Source organism: Cygnus atratus, chromosome 2 (assembly GCF_013377495.2).
Source record: "Cygnus atratus isolate AKBS03 ecotype Queensland, Australia chromosome 2, CAtr_DNAZoo_HiC_assembly, whole genome shotgun sequence".
Taxonomy (NCBI): Eukaryota; Metazoa; Chordata; class Aves; order Anseriformes; family Anatidae; genus Cygnus; species Cygnus atratus.
The window spans coordinates 70021462-70037017 of record NC_066363.1 but is presented as its reverse complement, the minus strand read 5'-3'; positions in this window follow the sequence as shown (position 1 = coordinate 70037017).

Here is a 15556-nt window from a genome sequence, read left to right as displayed (position 1 = left end):
GCAAAGCTCCCTGTGAAGATGCTCTTGGTTTGCAATCAGCAAAGCAGCAGCTCACCTGAGTTTCACGGAGGGGTAAGCCACCTTATGCTTGGCGTACACAAAGATTACGTCTCGCCCAGTTTTAAGGCAGACGTGGACAAACCGAGTTGCTGTCCCCATTAGCAGGAGCACAATGGCAGCCCAAAGGAGGAGCTGCATGGTTTCGTGCTAGAAATAAGCAGCAGGTCTCTTTGCAATCATCTCCCTAGAGATAATCTAACAAAGTCCACACAGGGGGCTGGGCTACAGATGCATGTCCTCCCGAGCTAATGTGTTGGTAGAAAAGGTTATCCTCCCAGCCTGTGGTTACAATCCCTTCAGATCTGCTTTGTTGAACTGTGCTTGAATGCTTCACACATTTTTTTCAGCCTGAATGGGGGCAGGTTAGCAGCGACCTAGTATTTTCATTTTACAAGCTACCCCCTCCATGCATGAGGGGAAGCTCTCAGCCCACAGCCTGCACCCTGGACCTGAAAGCAGCAGAAACCTCCAGCACTAGGGAAGAGCCAGTGATGGTAACTTCTGCCGCAGCCTGCGTGCATAACTGCTGCCTACGTGCAGGGTGACAGTGTCCAAGGCGTTCATACTCAGGCTTGTCACACGCTGGCTTTCATGTGGAGATAAGCCTGCTACTAACACATCCAGCTTGGCTAACATTTTATGTATTGCAGGCATAGCTTTGCCATTTTTTAAATTCTCAAATCAGTGTGATATAGATTCACTGGCAAAAATCAGTGTAGATGTGACCTGCCAAAACTGGTGGGTCCAAAGGAAGATATTCAACACATCCCAAGCTGAGCTAAGCATACACAGGCCAGGATTTCTGGGTGCCAGCCCATCTGTACAGAGGAACAATTGCAGTTGCTGTTGCAAGCGGCAGCATGCAGTGAGGGTGCCAGCCGACCACAAAGTGACCACCCAGGAGATGCATACAGTACACAGGCAGGCGTAAGGTCGCCTTATTGTCTGCTGACTTCGGCGTAGTAGGAATACCAGAACAGACATAACACAAAAACACATTTTTGCCATTTCAAGTTGCAGACATCCATCTGTTCAAGCTGAAGCGGAGCCCCACAGTATCACTGCCCTTCATCCCTCCCACACCCCCAGAGACTTACACCTGCAGTCCCATAACGGTGAATCAAGTGTTGGTGTAGCTCCACTCTAAAGATTTTTTAAGGACTTTTGGGTTAAGAAAAAAACAAAACTCCATACATCCTCCCTAAAAAGCACTTATTTTAAGTGGATCATTTCACAGACACGGCTTAAAGGGCAGCTAGACAGACAGCTGAATCAGCACAGCCGATGAAGCAGTAACCTGGGGCAGCCGAAAAGAAACCAACCAGTGCTGCCGCCTCGCTAAGCTGCAAGCTACAGCAGGACACCTGACTGTGGCCCAGCTCTTCCACTATTTTCCAAAGCATGTGTTTTTGTTTTGTTTTTGTTTTGTTTTGCTTTGTTTTTCTTCAGGTTTCCTAAGGAAAAAAGGTTTATGCAATTGCTCTGTCTGTCAGCCTTCCTGCAATCCAAATCTTCTGCCCAATCTCAGGCAAATCTATAAGTGTCTTGAACATGCAATGTCTCTTTAAACCACCAGTATCTGTGTAGAAGCCCAAGCTGGTGTCCTCTGCAGGGAGAAATGCAAGAAAAACTCAGCTGCCAGCCAGTGCTCCTGATGAGCCAACACAAGAGTCTGGCCTACAAGTTTCAGAGGGACACAGAGGGTGCTGAGTTGGTGAATTGGACACTCACCTTAGGAAGGAAGGCTTTATCATTTTGATTGCTCATGCACAGCATGATTTAATCCTGAGCTGGAAACTTTGAGCATGAAGAATTCAGCGTGTGCTGAGGTTTTAGAATGCAGCATCCTCTCTGAAGTTCCTTCTGGAAACTGTTGAGATGTGGTTAGTGCTTTTAACTCTGTTCAGTTATTTCTGTATCAGACTATCATAAGATTAATTGTCTGAACAACACCAGTATTATAGCCACCTTTAGCACAAAAAAAAAAAAAAAGTGATATTTTCTTCAGTGCAAGGACTCAGATGTACCATTTGCACAATATGATGCCTGATGCTGTATTTATATTGCTTAAATGTGTTTTCTGGGGGGAGCTCAAGACAAAGATGAATTCCATCTAACATGAGAGGAAAGAAATAACTTGCTATCCAGATAGGTTGTTCACTGAACTATAAATCAGGGAGAATAACCATGCATAAAGTATTTCTGCCTATTCCCACAGCCTCCCTCTTGTCATCACAGAGGTCTTTAGTATCCTGAAATACAGCTTGACAATAAAAATTAATTGAAAGTGTGCTAGAATCATTGACTTTTGGAGTTTCACAGTTTGCCCATCCCTAAATAGCTCTGGTTATAAAATCCTGTTTGTGCTACAATTCCTTGGCTCTCTGCCACGTAGCATGTACAGAAATCAGCAGTGTGTGCAGCAGGGACTTAGCCGGCTATATGAGTGCACATAATGGACTTTCTTCTTTAGCTTAGCAGTGAAATACTGACTCAGATCTAGAGACCGGTTATAGTCCCAGTGGTGTTTACTCCATGTAATTAGCAGTATCAAGTGTGTTGTCTTTTGGGTAGTCTGATTGTTTCCATATGCACAAGTACCTTCGGTGAATGCACACAGGGCAAAAGACAGACAACGCTCAAAGCGCACACAGTGCTATGGGAAACACATATGTTTTAAATATATTATCTCTGCAATTAAAAGGAGATTATAAATTGGTCATATAAATGTTCAAGAACAGGGTCAGCAGAGAAAGGAAAAGATCTCCTTTCTAAGCATGCACTACGCCTAGGTAAGAGCTCGCGCTGCAGGTCCCGTGATGGGCCAGACATTTCCCCGCTCGCCTACCAGCAAGCAGCATGGATCAGGCTCGGCTTGGCTCAGGCCAAGCTGGAAACCTTGCTCCCAAGCCAGGGCGCGTTGCTGCGGGCAGAAGGCTGCTGGTGCTGTGCTGGGGCCCGGAGGAAGATCATCCGTGTTTGTGGTGGGGCGTGCCTGGGAATGCTGCGCAACATTAATCTTAGGGGCAGGTACTTGTTGAAATTCCAGTTCGGAGGGAGATGTCTGAGGCAGAGCTGGGCCTTGCCTTCACAGCTGAAAGAGGTGTGCTTTTTAACCTCAGGGTAATGTTTCTGACCTATCTCGAGGTAAAAGTGGTGAAGCCAAGGAGCTTCAGCTCTCCTGCAAGGCAAATGAGGCAAGGTCAGCACCCCAAATGGGGGTATGCTGCTGGCCTACTTCACCACAGCAGCAGCAGTTACAGCAATGTTAAAAAAAAATTAAAAAAAAAATCCTTGAGAGCAGGAAAGACAGGCCCTTACATCTATTTCGAAATTAAGGGCATAAAAGGTGTTTTGTCTCTTTTTTTTTTTTTTTTGCCTCTTGTTCTCCCTCTCCCTTCTCATGCTCCCCCACATTGCTCCATCCTCCCCAGCCATGCTCCCTTGCCCTGGCTCCCAGCCCTGCGCCCCGCAGCCGGCTGTGCTGCTGGGGGACATGGGGAAGGAGGAGAGGCAGGCAGAGTGATTCCTGCTGTGGCCTGGCTGCTCTGGCACCACGCCGCCCTTCATGGCTCTCCTTAGGGTCCTCCCGGCACCGCTCACCGGGGCAGGGCCACTCCAGGCCTCACCTGTAATGGCAGCGCGCCTCGTGCTTTGGAGAACGCTGTTCTAGGCTGCTCCCGCATGTGCCTGCTTTTAGGGCTGTGGGGGGGGGGTCTGAAGAAAGGTGATCTTAAGTAACAGCCTCAGGATGCTCCCCAGCTCCTGCCCTTAGTGCACCCCAGACTGTGTGCTGTCCCTCGTGCCACCTTGCCAGCCTGGGGCTGCCTGCTGGCTGCTTTCCTCCAATCCTCCCAAAACCTGCTCAATACGTGCCCATTCTGCAAATGGTATTTCAGTACCTGTCCCATAGTGAACCACTGTTTATTTATAAAAAGGACTCATCAAAGGAGTGTTCTTGGCCAGGATATTATAACTTGAGACTTCATTGCAGCAGATACGGTAGAGATCTCACCTTAAAATTTGCTTTGCAATAAAGTACACCTTCAAACTTGAACAATTGTAGCTACATTTACTGTCTGTACCAACCTGCATCATACAATTTCACTCTTCAAGCTCTAGGAACTAGCACAAAAAGCTCTCAAAACAAGCTCTTTAGTTAATAAATCCTCATGATAAATTACTACAAAGCAATATTTTATATATTTTATATATTAGTTATTCTATTATTATATACGTAGATATGTTAGCTATTGTAGCTGATATATTGCTATTTTCTATAGCTCTTCTTGGAAATATTATGCACTTGCTGATTTGGACAGGATTTTTGTCAATTTAGTCAGAAGTAGAGATTCCTTATAGAAAAGGGCTTACACTGATCATTGAATACATTTCATTAAACAGCCTAGCAATTTGTTTTGGTCATGTCTTCTGACATTAGTGATGAGGATGTTAGTATTTCAATAATAAGCTATCAAACCGTATTGCAAAGAGTCACTGTTCGGTAATTTCTTGAAAAGTTTGACTAGATGAAAAAAGGTATTTATGCCTAATCAGAAGCGTATTTGATCTCAAACACAAGATTTGGTTATCTCAGTGAAAAATACAGCATCCCAAATTAAAGTTTAGTAGTTTTTACACCTATCACTATTGTCTCTCTGTTTCATATTTTCTTGTTTTTCTCCCATCCTTTTCTAATTATTCTTTGCCCATTTCCACTTCAGTGTTTTTCAGTGACAACTGAATGTCATGTCATGCAGTGCTGTCATGGTCACAATAGATGAAGGGAAGCCCACTGTATTCACTTGACCTGAAAAAAACATCACTGGGGAGCACAAGAACATTGATGCAGTCTTTTATCACTGCTAACACCTCTGCAGGTGGGGAACTTTTCCCTCGCACACAGTGAGCTTTGAGAGTGAACTTGCCCTTACGCAGAAATACCCGAGGAAGGTTTAAAAACGATGCTTCAGGTACTGCTGCCAGTTTAGTATTGGTCATACACAGCACAGTGCAAGCTAATTTAAAGCTTAGGTAAATAATAGTTAGATGTGTTTTAGGGCTCTTTTATGTGTGAAACATTAGGTTAATGAGAAGTACAAACATTTAGGTCAAATTTAATAATTCAAAAGACAAATGTACTACATGTTCAGTATCTAGAACACTGTTATATTCACATTTATAGAGAGAATCTGGAAAACCACCTTTTCCATGGTGCTGGAAATAATATACTGCTTGTGTGTCATGTAATTTTGAGTCATTATTAATCTATTACTCAACTATTTTTGTTAATTTGGTCCAGCTCTGAAGATTTAGGGTGATGTTGAAGATTAAGGCCCCCAACTCCACAGAGGCAAGCATGTGTGTACCATGTGCTCAAGCACTTACAGGAGCGGAGCAGAAGTATGTATCAAGTCCAAACTTGAAAACAGGTGGTTTTAAGTTATACAAGCACAAAGAACAGTGAACTTTTTTTTTTTTTGAGCAGCAGCTTTTATTTTTTTGTGTTCAGAAATTGAACAGCTATTTTTATTTTTGTTTCCACAAAAAAAAAAAAGAAGAAGAAGAGGAAGAAGATGATGATGAAGAAGAAGAAATAAACAATCAACAACAACAAGATAGCAGGCTGAGAAAGAATCTCGTGAAATCTAGAGGCAGCTGTATGACCAAGGCTGTCCCCACTACATGCAAGCAGTGGATCAAGGCCTGTGGCCCTGGCCAGGCCGTGCTGTGGCTCCCGGGGAGAACTCTGCAGCCCACTGGCATTGGCAGCAGGTATTTTGAAGTAACAGAACAACAACAACAACAACAAAGGCATTCATTAGCATCTCTCGTGGAAGAAAATCCTCTTTAAAATAAATAAATAAATAAAAGGGCCATCCCACCGCTGAGCAGCGCTTCTTAACAACGCCACGCTCTGAGGGGAGCGACGCTTCCCAGCTCTGTGGGGGGGACAGGAGGGGACAAGATGGGGCCAGGCAGCACCCTGCCTTCCCCTCCAGTCAGCCTCCCCGGCAGGGCACCCCACAGCTTGGTGTGTCCTGGTGGTGGGGCTGAAGACAGGCCCTCACCAGCTCCTGCTGAGACCCAACACCCCCGGGGGGGTTGGGGACTGCCTTCCCCTTGCCTGGCCTGTCCTCACCCTGAGGGCGAGGACAGGTCCGGCTGAGTGCCGCAGCCAGGCCTTGTCACCCCTACACACATGTTTAGCCACCCCTAGGCCTTGCGAGGCTTCTGCGCTTCCAGCCTGGGTGCAGTCAACAGGCCTCACCCACACACCCCCACCCTGAGCTTGTCTGCGCACCCCGCAAGCATACGGAGCTCTACATGGCCTCACAAGGCACAGGGCGGCCTGTGGAACAAGGCTGGGGATGTGTGGGGTGCCCTGATGGTGGGGCAAGGGGAGGTGGGGTTTGGGGGTTCACGTCTGCCCTGAGACAGGGTGAAATCCCTCGTGACTGTGGGGAAAGAGAGTGTCGCTCGCAGGGTAACAGATGGGTGCCGTGAGCAGCCGTCAGGATGCAGAACCAGCCCTCCTCTTACTCACCTACCTGCCTGCCACAGGTGGGGGGAGGTTTTGCAATATCTGGGGAAAGGGATGAGCCCCAGGAGGATAAGAGTGGGAGAGGAATGGCGAGGTTACATAAAGGAGGTGGGCGAGAGCAGGGCAGTCAGACGTGCACACTGAGGCTAATCCAGAGATGAGGGGATGGCAGAATAGGTACTGGGAGAGGAAATGAAACACACTCCTAGCCTTTCATGTACCCACTAGGGAGAGGAGGGAGGGGGGACAGCCTTACGCTGTATTTGGTGAGGGTGCCTGGACAAAAGAAAGAAGCACTATCACTGCACGTACAGGGCAGGGAGAGGGAAGATGTCCCCTCCAGGCCTCGCTTGCAGCGGAGGTTTGCTGTTCCCTCCTCGCACGCTGCTGGGGAAACCTGCACTTCTGCTGCTTGCTAGGAGACAGCACACAGCTCAGTGGCTACGGGTGTTATGAGGCTTGCTAAATGGAGACTCCTGCTGCCCCGTTGGTTGCTGCTGTGCTCTCCGAGGGAGGAGGAGATGGAGGAGGAGGAGGGAGGGATGTGAAAGTGGGTCAGGAATGTAACTAGACTCTGCCCCCCTTGTTGCAGGCACAGGCGGCGCTGCCTTAGCGATGGAAAGCAGGCATTTCACTGTTGATGTTCCCCAGTCATACGGCTGACGGTTACTAGGGGATCCTGAAGGATGTGTTTCCCTGTGACCCTTTGAGAAGAAAAACTTAGTTGCCGCAGTAACCAAGTTTGGCTTGGATGCAATGATGCAGTAAATATCATAGGTGAGCCTTGCTAATGGAGGAGGAGGAGGAAGCTGGAGCTGCATAGGCTGGATAACTCTTGCAGGCAGCTCAGAAAACATTTTTTAAATGTCCCAACAAACTGTATTACTTAAGTACATGGCTTGCATTTCCTGCTGCAGTAAAATGTTCAGATCTTATCCCCTACGTATTGTAGACTACTAAGAAAACAGAGAGAGAAATAAACTGCCTTACTGATGTAGCAGGAGGTGCAGAGCTCACTCACAACTCTGCAGTAACACAGCCCTTTTGCAGAATTGGGATGCAAGTAATTTTTGTTTGATGGCCTTAATTTTTTGAAAGTAAAGGGGTGTGAAGGAAGGTGAATGCTGACTGAAAAAAAAATTGCATTCAGCTTCTTTCAGTATCACTATTTTAGATTAAGAATTTTCAGTATTGTTACTTAGATTAACAGAGAGAATTCTTCAACCCTGCTCCTATAGGAAATCTTCAAACTAAATGCTTTCAAAGTGGAAAACAAACTCAAAGAACAAGCAAAAAATAATTCAGCTTGAGGCCCAGTCACACAGCATCATCTCTATTCCCTCCAACTTTTGTTGCCTGATTTCCATCTTCCTTTTACAGAGAAACGGGCATTTATTCACAGGGGTGGGGAATTGCTTTTCAGAGTGAGAAATAAGAACTGAAAAGAAACACAGAAGACAGATACTGTGATATATCATTTTCTTCTTTAACTGTTTTCCAGAGTTGTGCTTTTTTCTAAAGCACTGGTCTTCTGAAGAAAATCTGTGTTGCTGTACGGTGGGGCCAGTTCTGCTGGTAGCCTGAGCATCAACGGGGGAGAACAGAGCTGGCACACCAGCAGATGCATCAAGAGCTAGAGACACACCAAATATGTCACTGTAGGCCATGCAGCACATAGGTATGCACCCTGCCGATGGATGAGGGTATGCGTGTACATTTCTATGGGAACAAAGTCACCGGAGTAAACTGTGCAGCTATTCCTTTGTTACCTCTTTGAATTATTTGTCAAGGAGGCATTGCTATAAATAAAGCAAACATCCCTTTAGCTTCATTCATCTCTGAAAGCTGTTCAGTTTTTAAAAGCATCTATGCACTATAATTTGTGGACATACAAGGATGCACAGTGAATCTTACTGTTTCACTTTTTATGTGGGATAATTTGTGAAGTTGATTTCCCAAATAATTTGCTACTGGCAGCTACATTTAATAATGAAAGTTATGTAGAAGTAAGCAAAATGTGGTGAGATATGACTACTCTAATGTAACATTACTCCTGCTTTAAGAAAACAGTAGGAACCGATAATGATTGAAGTGCTGCGGGGCACAAAGCTCTTAAAAAAACTCAGTGGCCAGCCTGGGTGATACATCATAGATGAATGTAGCCTATTGCCTCCAGTCATGGAAAATATTTAGGCAATCTTTATCCAGTTTTAAGATCAATAGTTGCTTTGGTATTTTATGCTTTTTTTTTTTTTTTTTTGTGTGGACAACCATCTGTTTTTGTCAACTCCCCTGGCAATGTAGAAGAGTCAGTGAACACAGTCTTTCATGCCATCTATCTGCACAGGCCCCTGCTTCTGTGCAGTCTTGCAGATCTGGGCAGGGGAATCCCATGAGGATCCCTCATTACTGGATGAAAACGCAAGGTTAGAAAGTTTAATCTTTTGGGACTGCAAGATAACGTCTTGATGGTCCTACCTATTACCAGCAAATTTCCATGTGTTGAGGCAACCTAGTGAGCTCGGAAAACTAAACACAATGGGGAAGAAGTGCTTGTCTTAGCAAGCATTCCTGCACTTACTGGTAGGGAGGGCCTGATTTCATTGTTTTGCTGGGCCTTTTTTATGCCCCTCTAGACAAGCAAAGGGCATGTTAAGCCTTATGGAAACAGTCACGAAAAAATCCTCCTGTGCTCAGTGTGGGAGCACGGTCTTTCCTATCTTTTTCCCTGCACCCCTTTCTGTAGGGATGCATGGTGCGGTGTGAGGAGGGAGGTGTGGCCAGCAAGTTGGTGCTTTCTAGTTATTCTTGGCTCTGGTAAAGGCCTTTCAACTCAAGGGTAAATAGCAGGGACCTTGATGCTGCTCTAAATCTGCATTGCTGTCTTAGTGATCCCCAGAAGGACTGGATAATATGGCAGGGCATGACACACAATTTAGGTATAACAGAGAATTAGGCCTTTGAATGGGAGTTGATTGTGGCATCTAAGAGCAGTTCTTTACTGGTAAACTTTGTGCATGGGCCTAGTCTGCCATGAGAGGCTTGTTAATGCAAAAGGATGAAAAAGGAAATACGGAGAAGTTTCGGGTCTGCTGCCTGAGTCCATCTGCAGAAGTATTTTTGCTTTGTTTTTGCTTTAACTTTTATACTGAAAATTTAGGAGGAAAAAAATCCTGTTTAAATAGGCCTTTTTCTAGCTGTGTTCAATCAAGTCTCCTGGTTATTACAGGGAAAAGACATGTATGAAGTTTTACCAAATCATGTTAACAGGCTAGTGTGTGTAGTTATACCTCTTTTCTTGGTAATTTTAGCATGTTTGGGCTTCTAAAACCATCATTTCCAACACAGATGATAATAATAATGAAAGTTGTTAGCTTGTCTTGTTTCCACCTTGCAGGGGAACTATTTTGCATCCTACTAAAGTGTCTGACTGGTTTCAGGGAGAGAATAGATTGGGCCCTACTAAAATAGATTTAAAGATTTGGTCACGTGCTATTTTTGGAGCTTTATTTCCTTGGTTAATATCTTGTTCTTACCAGACTGAATTGCAGAAACTTCTTTGTAAGTGGGATGAAACAGTAACAGCAAAGGTATGATCCCACACCATGCTGAATAGGGACCTCAAAGCCTATTACCATTTTAATGATGGCATTGTTAAGCAAAGTAGTCTCAAGATGAAATCATTTACTTCATTAAGAAAAACATGCTATTTGTTGAGTGTTTTACCTTTAGCTACCAAAATACAGTAGTGTCTAGCTTTCTTTTGAAACTCACTCATGTTGTTTCAAAGCTTTTTGCAGCTGAAGATTGTCAGCCGCTCACTGTACTTACAAAACAGGTTTAGAAGCAGACACGGTTAACAGGATGTGACATAGACTCTCTTCAGAGCAGTATGTGACACATCCCTGTACTTTTCTAATACCTTTGAAAGAGTCCGTTTAAGCTTGTAATGCAACAACTCTCCTTAAAGTTTGAGTTCAGCAAGAAGGTCTTAATAAAGGTATATTCCATATGTATCTTATTCAGAATTATTTAAGTGAACTTCTGCTTATCAGTACTGAAAAGATGTGTTAAAACCAGTTCGACAACTTTTTTTTTTTCGTAACGCCATGTGCTGGAGGGCCTTGAGAAAACAGTTTTGAAACAATATCAGAGCTGAACTAGTGAAATGCTTTGAACAAGAAGAATGTTCATTAAACACATTTCCCTGATTTTTGTAGTGTCCCAAACAACAAAAGTCAGGTATTTAATGATTTATAGCCCCTTTTCCAGTCAGATGCTTCAGAAGGAGTTCAGAAGATTTGCATCTTGCAAGTAAGAACATGGTGGACTTAAAATGTTTAACCTACACAATTTTTTCAAAACTTTAGCCATGAATTTACTGGATCCTGTTTCAAAACATGCATATAAAAGTCTTAATTACCCACCCAGCTCCCCTTATCTTAATTCACTGTAATTCAGCCAACACCCACAGGAGAGGCTATGCAGTGACTGGACCATGGGAAATGTAGGCTTTTGTACTTCATCAGAAACAGTCACTGTGGTGTAATCCTCCTTTCTCTGAGTTCTCATTAACTAGAACTCCTTGAAGTGAAAATAGGTTTCATTGCCCAAGGTTGTACCCTTTGCTCTCCCCCAAAAGGGCTGTACTTCAGGTCACAGGGCTGTGCATAGGTCCTCCCACACCAGCCCCAAGCAAATGAGTGCCTGGCAGATCAGCTCCTCTGCAGCCACCTGGCAGTGGTCGCTCTGCTATGTAGGGTTGAGGAGGAAGGACATGGGTGGATAAGGCCTTTGCAAAGTGTGCTAGCTTCCTATTTGCTTCCCCTTTTCCAAATGCAAATTTCTCAGTACTTCTCATCACCCCTTTTTTGATGTGTAGCAAAACATTTCAGGTCAGAATGGGTTACTCAGCACCTCTGAAAAACATAGTCGCACTGTACATGGCTTGATCTGAAAAATAAGAACTGAGTGGCATAGAAAAATAGAACAGGATTTAGAAGAAATTGCATACGTCAGTTTTCAGGATATGTGCATGAAAAATGATGCAAACAAGCAGTAGCATCATGTTAGAGCATGGGGAGCTGGGTTTAATTTAGTCTGAAGCATACCAGCTCAGACTAAAAAAAAAGTTTTGCTAACGGTGGAAGGCCTTCCAGTGCAATCAGTCAGAAGTATAAAAATAAAATAAAAATAAATTAAAAAAATCAAGGCATTGAGAGAAATGTACACCTTGTGTTGTTATAAAAATATAGGGTCCAACTCTGGAGATGTACATCTTGTGTTATTATATAGGGCCCAACTCTGGAAACATACACGAGTCACTGGAGATGCTTCCTAAAGTAGCTAGCCGGCAGAGAATAGTAAAGGAAGAACCTTCTTTACATCCAGGGCCGTGTTTTGAAGAGCTGCAGTTGATGGTGCTTCCTCCTAAGCATTCCCAGGAGCTGCGTCTATGTCTGCTTTGGTAAGTAGAGAATAGATGGTGGATCCTGGTATTGACACGATCATTTACACATGCATCTTGGTATTTTCTTTGAAGTCTTAGGTAATAGCAAACACGAGTCTCTGTAGAGATGACTTTTGCAACACAGGAAACACCTGTACACCCTCTTCAAATTATTTCTCTGTGTAACAAACGCACACCAGAGCTGCTGTGTCACAGGGCCTTCTCACCCTAAAAGCTGGGGTCAGGAGCTACCTCAAGAAAAAACACCGGACAAGGCAAAATCTTTTCCCTAAGCCTTCCCTCCTCTCATCTCCCACTCTGTTTTAAGTTCTGACTCTCTGCTTTTTTCTTCTGTGTTCCTCAACCCCCAGCTTGCTTTCATAAAAGCATCAATCCATCACTCCCTATATTTATTTCTGTATGTATTCCTGAGTGGCCAGGGAACAGCAGATTCTTCTTTATTACCAGTGTGCGTGGACTCCAGCTACAGTCTGGTTTGCATTCAAAAGCTGTAAAAGTAGAACTGTATCAGTCAGTGATGTGACTTCTGTAATTTCTGAGTTGTTTTTTTTTATTATTATTATTTTAACATGGCTATATGGCTGACAGCTCTCTTCCTCATTTAATGACAGCCAGTTCTATTTCCTGTGCTAAAATGAGCGCTATTGATATAAGCAGGCCGGGAGCTGGGACAGGTGGCTCTTATTCCTGGCCTTTCTACATCTTGTTAATTAGTTCCCCTCTCATTGCTTCAGTTCCTTCAGCTGCAGAATGAGGCTCACAAAACTGTCCTTTTTATTGTAACGTACTTTAAGATTCATCACAAAGAACATGACATGAAATTAGGCAGCAATAGCTGCTGCAGAAGTGTTAACACACCATTGTCACTGCATGAGGGAGTTCTGGCACATTGTATTAGTATACATGAAGCAGCAAAACTTTTTTCACAGTTAGCATCTTCTACTCTTCAACCTGGCAAGGGTACAATAGCATCTTAGATAAGAAAATGTTTCTGCAGTGTGATATCATTACTGTGGTCTTCTTATGATTTTGTCAGGATCCTGGCAGAAATGAGCATCAGGTATTTACAATAAGGCCAAAAAAAAAAAAAAGCAATTTCTCTTTTAACCAGTTATTAACCTTGAGACAGTCTATATTTACAGGGAGGTAGTTAAGTGTCTCAAGCATAGTATCTCTTCCTTTGATCTGTGAAATCAGTGTGGTTTCTAATCATTTTAGTGTTGTTATTTTATTACGAAGTGCTACTGTATGTCTTTCAGTATTTTACAGAAAACTGATAGTAAGTGAACTACACAGTTCTGGAATTCCTTACAGTTGGGTATGTCAGCATTTCTGTAACTTCATGTGCTGCAGAGCAGGACTAAGAAACTGCTCTTGGAGGATGTAGCTATCATTAGGTGATTCAGTAATGGTTTGATAAGCATTTAGACCTCTCAGCCACACAGCCTGATTTTCTCTCTGAAGAAGCTCAATGCCCAGCTTGACATTGAGTTCGTTTTATGATAAGCTCAAAGTAACTTGGAGTGAGAATCCATCCAACTAAAAATAAATTAATAAATCTGTTGCACTGAATCATGGGGCAGTACAAAACTTTGATACCAAAGGCTCTGTTCCTTAATCTGATGAAATCTTAATGAAAAATCTTTTATTTTGTTTTCAAAGTAACTAAAATGCATGTGCATGTTTAGGGTTGGTATTTTTCTGGAAGGAAAGTAATTGCGTTCCACCTTCACGCTCCCCCAACCCATCCCTTAAAATAAATTAAAAAAAAAATCCACCAAAGCAGCAGGCTGTACAAGCTGTGCAATGATTGTATATGTTGTATGTTTATTAATCTGACAGTGAGGCTCTTCATCCTTAGAGCATTTTTGTCCCCAGGTCCTGTAACAGCCTCGCACTGGGTCAGACACCCGTTTTGTAAAGAATGCCCCAGAAAGCACTGTGTGGGTGATGTTATAATGCTGTATATTCCTACAATAGAGCAGTGTGTCTGCGTAATGGTATCAGGAATTTTGCTTTGGAGAGTTAATGTGAATACCAAATGATAAATAAAATGCTGAAATGAAAAATAGGCCCTAAAGAATGGAAAGAATTGTAGTAAGACAACATTTATCTTTCTGACCGTGGGCCCTCTGAAGTCTGCAGAAAGGGTTTATGGATGAGACATGACCAGCAGAGAGCACGCAGGATCATTAAGAGCAGATCACCGGAGTTCTGTAGAGACCCTGTCACAAAACACAAGGCTATTTAATGTTCAAGTTAATAATTCATAAAGCATGAACTGTGATATTCAGAAGCATTTGGCAAACATCTTCTAATATTACTGGATTGTTTAAAGATGTTTGCAGGTCACGTTCACAGGTAGATGTCTTATCTGGTATTTTTTATATGCAGTATTTTTAACAACTCTTTTGGCTGTTACCTGTGCACTACCTCCTTCCCTTCATAGACAGCTAACTCCATCCTCTCATTTTTCTTACATAACGGCTATAGAGAACAGCCTTTTGGGGAGGTCATTTTGTTATCCTGTTTGCAAATCCTTATCATAGGTGCCTGATAATCAAAGAAAAAACTTACTAATCATATATGTTTTGAAATTATCTAAATAAATAGCTCTTACCTCGTGACACTCTTCTTTAAAGTTCAACCCATTTCTTCATTATATTATTTGCATTCCTGAAAGCCTTTTCTTTCATGTTCATGGTAACCTTCCTATCTCCCATTAATTGCAGTGGCCTCCATCACTTTTCCCGACTGTTTAGAATCTGTTGGGAAGAATTCAGCCTGTTTTCTTATTGTAATAGTTTTTCAAGTGTTTCAGCATGCTGCAGCACATTGGACAAATTGTAGAGGATTCTCAATGAACGCTTCTTCCCAAGCTTCATTTTTAAACTAACCTCCTGGTATTATTATGATAAGTAGATTTGCTTTGGATTTTTTCTTCAAACATTTGAGATACAACTCTTTTACATCCCAAATTTTTCACTTAAATGATTGAGCGCTGATCAAGCCCTTCTTGCAAGGGTTTCTTTGAGTCAAAGGTGGCTCATTCAATATCCCAGGAGTTTGGGCAGTTACCTGAGATGCAGAAGAGTGTTTCCATTCATTTTCATTCCAATTTTCATCAGAGATCACACAACTAGTTATATGTGTTATGCCATTAAACTTTTAAATGGAATGACCATAGTTCGGCATCTAACTCATACTCATGTGCTTAAGTTTAAGGGTTGTTCAGAAGCCATCAAGGTAATGAAGGCACTCAATATCTCTGAAAATCAGGCTATGTAGGCACCTAGAAAACATAGAATCAAATATCTAACAGCAGGCATCCTACCTGAAAAAAAAATGCTTGCCTTTTATTTTCTAATTAATTGAATATGGCTGAAGTATTGGTTCCCAGCAGAAGCACAGTGCATGACTTAACGGATCTCTTGCTCATTCAGATATGGTAAATCTGGTACATAGGTTTATGTTGTCCAGCA